Genomic DNA, 5,372 nt, shown 5'->3' on the forward strand with positions numbered 1-5,372 from the left:
GTGAACCAAAGCCCAAAAGGGTATCATCATAAAAACTTATGAATTTTTTACGAGTATTGTTTTGCATTGAAGGTTGCAGTTTTCATGAACAAAACCAAAACTTTTGAGTTTCTTGTCAAAAATAATAATAAAGGACAATACTCAATGGAGCAAGAAAGGGCCTCATAAGGAACGAGAGATCTCTTCACCAAGAGGATATGAAATATAGTGTGTGGAGCACATTCTAGTTCAAGAGAAAAGGTTGGACAAACAAATGGAAACAAGAGATCGAAGAAGTTTATAACGAAAGGGGGGCCTATGTTTCCAAGACAAGTAATAAAAACATGCATGTTATTTTTCATAACACTAACCTGGCAGAAAAGGTGGGATGAAAGCCCAAATTAGTTCCAAGTTTTTGGGAATCACTAAGAGATAGAATCTCAAATCAACAAAGCTATGGAAAAGAATATGAATTATAAACTAGCACTGTTTCATTTCCTCAAGGTAAGATGTTTTCTTTTGAAGTTTGAGATGGGCAAGTCACCCGATATTAAGACCATTTCTTAGAAAAGCGTGGAGTTTTCTAAGAATTTTTAGATGTGCCAGTCACCCGATAATGAGACCATTTCTTAGAAAAGCATGGAGTTTTCTTAGAATTTTAAGAGGGGGCCGGTCGCCTGATATTGAAACCGTTTCTTAGAAAAGCATGGAGTTTTCTAAGAATTTTAAGATGGGCCGGTCACCCAATATTGAGATTATTCCTTAGAAAAGAGTGGAGTTTTCTAAGAATTTTAACATGGGCCGGTCACTTGATATTAAGACTGTTTCTTAGAAAAGCGTGGAGTTTTCTAAGAATTTTAAGAGGGGTCGGTGACCTGATATTGAAACCATTTCTTAGAAAAGAGTGGAGTTTTCTAAGAATTTTAAGATGGGCCGGTCACCCAATATTGAGATTATTCCTTAGAAAAGAGTGGAGTTTTCTAAGAATTTTAACATGGGCCGGTCACTTGATATTAAGACTGTTTCTTAGAAAAGCGTGGAGTTTTCTAAGAATTTTAAGAGGGGTCGGTGACCTGATATTGAAACCATTTCTTAGAAAAGTGTGGAGTTTTCTAAGAATTTTAAGATAGGCTGGTCACCCGATTTTGAGACCATTTCTTAGAAAAGCGTGGAGTTTTCTAAGAATTTTAACATGGGCCGGTCACTTGATATTGAGACTTTTTCTTAGAAAAGCGTGGAGTTTTCTAAGAATTTTAAGATGGGCAGGTCACCCGATATTGAGACCATTTCTTAGAAAAGCGTGGAGTTTTCTAAGAATTTTAAGAGGGGCCGGTGACCTGATATTGAAACCGTTTCTTAGAAAAGCATGGAGTTCATACTCTCAGTCATATCATAATTTTAAGAGAATTCTACCGCGAGAAGGATATTGACCCGAGTCTGCACTAAAAAAACTCTATTTTTGGCCTAGTTTTTGTGATTTTTGCTCTTAGTTCATACTCTCAGTCATATCAGGATTCTCGGCATTCATCAGTTTTTGAGTTAGATCCAGAGATCCCTTTTAACCAACAAAATTACTACTAGATTCTGTTATATAAAAGGATTTTATCTCACTCCGACTCCTTCATCAAAGTTGTAGTCCTATACACGTGGATGAATTTGGGCTTTTCAAACTAAATCAAAAGGGAGTGTTCTTAGGAGGATCATATCCAAGAAAACAAATTAAATAACAACTTAGAGAGGTATAGAGCTTGAGAGAAACAAAGAGAAGAAGCTGGAAATTGGAAGAGGAGGACATGATTTTTGTAAATTTTTGCAAGAATTCATTGAAATAAGTTAAAGTAGCAAAGGGCAGGCACTTCGGCAGCCATAGTTTGACTTTCCACCGTTGGATTAAATTGATTTTTGGATATGTTATTATGCTTAATGTCACCTACATTCTGATCGGAGGGATTGTAAATATCAGACTTCGTTTGAGGGCTGTCACCGGAGGAACATTTCTAGAAAATCACACTTCAAGACAACCTTGTTCGTCAGCTGCTATATCATTATTTCACTGTTGGATTGGTCTGGATTTTGGATATGTTGTTCATCCAGATGTTATATAAATTCTGAACGGTTTAGATCGGAAAAGAACACTCCTACCAGAAATTGTACTTCTTGAACAGCAGGTCTCCAAATTTCAGACGTTGTTTGAGGGCTGTCACCGGAGGAACATTTCTGGAAAATCACCACCGGAGGAACATTTCTGGAAAATCACCCTTCAAGACAGCCTTGTTTGTCAGCCGTTATGTACTTCCTGAATAGCAGGTCTCCAAATTTCAGGAGAAGCATTCACTCGACTTCTCAGGAGCTCGTATAGTAGGAGCTTTGCAGGAGGGGCACAACAACAACAAGGAAGAGCGAGTTGAGCTTCTGCAGCTGGTAGGTGTTCTATACCTACACTTTTTACGTAGCGTTAATTTACGAACTTATTAAATTCGTGGTCTTTGCGTCTATGGATGAAACCACAAAGAGAGAGGATAAAGTGAAATAAACGAGAAATTAAAAATGGATTTGAGTACTTGACTGGGTTAAGAATATGAATTACACTAATAGACTTCGTTGATGATCATTCCTCGAACTTGATTAGCCGGTCCTGAATGCGGAGGCTAATGATGTTAGTAAGGTTTACTAACATCGGGCTTAAATGTTGACAAATGGTTGATTAGCTTCGGCTAATGGCATCTGAATGGATGACCGGGATGAAGGACTGATTAGCTTCAGCTAATGGCATCCAAATGGATAGCCAGGACAAATGAATGATTAGCTTCGGCTAATGGCATCCGAATGGATGGCCGGGACAATGAATGATTAGCTTCGGCTAATGGCATCCGGATGGATGGCTGGGAAAAATGAATGATTAGCTTCGGCTAATGGCATCCGAATGGATGGCCGAGACAACGAATGATTAGCTTCGGCTAATGGCATCCGCATGGATGGCCGGGACAACGAATGATTAGCTTCGGCTAATGGCATCCGGATGGATGGCCGGGACAAATGAATGATTAGCTTTGGCTAATGGCATCCAAAGTGGATGACCGGGGTGAGTGAAAGGTTAATGATATTGACCGGTGCTGTTAATATCAGCAATCACACGAAACTTGATTAGCCGGTCCCGAATGCGAAGGCTAATGATGGTAGTAAGGTTTACTAACATCGGCATAATCATCCCTGAAAACGAGGGATACTGAACTTGATTAACTATTTGGGTGAGAATAGTTAATGATATTGACCGGTGCTATCCATATCGGCAATCACACGAAACTTGACTAGTTATTCTTGAAGTTAAAGCTAATGATATCAAGAATCTTGACATCAACATTTCCGGAAATATTCCAAGATATTATGGAAAGAAAAATCTGATTGGCTATTTCATGTTAGAAATAGTCGATAACATCAATCAATGGTATTAATTTTGACGTTTATAATGAGCTTGATTAGCCGATCCTAATTTGAGAGACTAATAACACTAATGAAAATTTATTAGTATCAGCATTCCCTTCCAAGTTTTAGGGGAGAGGTAATAATTAAAAATATTAATGAAATGGGGATTGACATCTTGATAGGATTATTCATTCGGCCTTGAAGAGGCGGATATTGATTGGAAATTATGGAATAAGATGGGCGGAGAAACTAGTTACCCGGTGATGGGCTTGTGGCATTAGTTTTGTTTTCTAATGACCAGAATATACAACTTGAATTAAACTTACTTGTGTGGTGTTAATAGTGTCAGGATGACTGACTTGTCAGATTATAAATGGAATGTTGGATGATACCTAATTGTTAAACAAAAATGGTAATTTGTGTTTATATCATGGATTATTGGAGAAAAAAAAAAAAGAGAAACTGATGAGGATCTAATTCTTGTGAAGGATGGAGGCAAATATCGTATCGCTTGGGATGTGAGAGCAGAAGTTCATTAACCATGGTAGGTGTTATACACTTAAGGAATGCAATGTTATATATATATATATATATATGATGTATTTTGAATTACTTAAGGAATTGTAATTGATATAATTTGAGAATCATGTCCTGCGCACAGGGAGGATGTCTAAGAAATTATGACCAATAATGTAAATATGTTGTATTAAGGTTATATGTTGTATTAAGGTTTCATGTTGTTACTGGCATGATAAGAATTTAGTGATAATTATAATAGTGTAATAAAATGCCAATAATAGTCATATTATTCGAAGATGGATCGGATGTGAATATTGTGAAAATGATGGCAGGTTCCATGATAATGAGAGATTTTACTGAAAATCTAAAGAAACATTGGAATGTGTTGAAATGGGCACAAGAAATATGTAAGTGGAATATATTTATAAACTAAAATTGGACCAAAATCATGTTGAGTTTGACAACTTATATGGAAAAGCCATAATTAATGGGTATAATAGATGTTGGGATTGAAATTGATATAAAGAGATAGAGTAAGAGGGAGAGAAATCACATGGTAGATATTATAATGAATTAAATGTGCTCATGAGGTGAAACAAGACACAAAAATGAAAATGTTGAATTATTATAATGAATTAAATGCGCTCATGAGGTGAAACAAGACACAAAATGAAAATGTTGAATGATTCTAGGAAGGATGGATAGAGATGTAATAATGGAAGGATAAATGAGAATTTCAAGGAACTATGATTGCATATCGTTGAATATATGTTTAACTTCGTGCATGTATTGTGTGATTTTCCTTTTATGCTATATTTATTATATACATTATGAAATTGCAGGTCCTTCAGATTCATGCCAGGAGTAGCGTTTCAGGTCCTCTAGTTTCCTTTTGCATGATTGAATAAGAAGATGAACATTAATGTATTTTGTCATTAAGGAACTAAATGACTTAATATGTAATAGTACTCTTTTTACATTAAGTGTCGGGACATAAAAATGTATTATTCTGTAGTTGTAATCTTAGTTTGTTTACTTGCAATTATTATGAATTACGTGTGTTAATGGGAAAGAAATGAGCATGCGAAATGTGAGGCATGTACCATGAATGATGTGTTGTTGAGGTTCTACATGATTATGATGTGATTGAAGTATAATTGTACAGGATGATTGTCGATAACTTGGGACCTCCAGATATGAAGGAAAGTCTGCCAAAATTTCAGTGGAAATTTCGGCAAGTTTCAGATAAGTTCGGTGGATAAAAAAAAAAAAAAAAACCCCATTTTTTTAAAAAAAGTTAATGCTCAAAGTTCTTTTATGAATGTACTAAATTACAGGGCGTTACAATATTGGTCTCCTTTGAAAGCTAATACACAAGGCAACAAGTTCTCTGAAATAAGGAGAACCTAGTTTTGCCTTTAAGACAATCAAAATTGCTCATCAACAAACAT

At 36.0% G+C, this 5,372-nt stretch overlaps 1 long non-coding RNA gene across 3 annotated transcripts; it reads left to right on the forward strand.

The window, feature by feature from the left end:
* Positions 1-1,646: 1,646 nt before the first annotated feature.
* On the forward strand, positions 1,647-4,935 carry LOC118042916 (uncharacterized). Of its 3 annotated transcripts, none has more exons than XR_012168950.1 (4): positions 1,647-2,147; positions 2,287-2,400; positions 3,891-3,946; positions 4,764-4,935. It is a non-coding gene; the product is annotated as an uncharacterized lncRNA (long non-coding RNA). The 3 variants fall into 3 exon arrangements; XR_004686523.2 differs by having other exon boundaries at positions 1,647-2,129; positions 2,302-2,400; XR_012168949.1 differs by lacking the exon at positions 1,647-2,147 and having other exon boundaries at positions 2,215-2,400.
* The last annotated feature ends 437 nt before the right edge of the window (positions 4,936-5,372 follow it).

Source organism: Populus alba, chromosome 19 (genome assembly GCF_005239225.2).
Source record: "Populus alba chromosome 19, ASM523922v2, whole genome shotgun sequence".
NCBI classification, from domain to species: Eukaryota; Viridiplantae; Streptophyta; class Magnoliopsida; order Malpighiales; family Salicaceae; genus Populus; species Populus alba.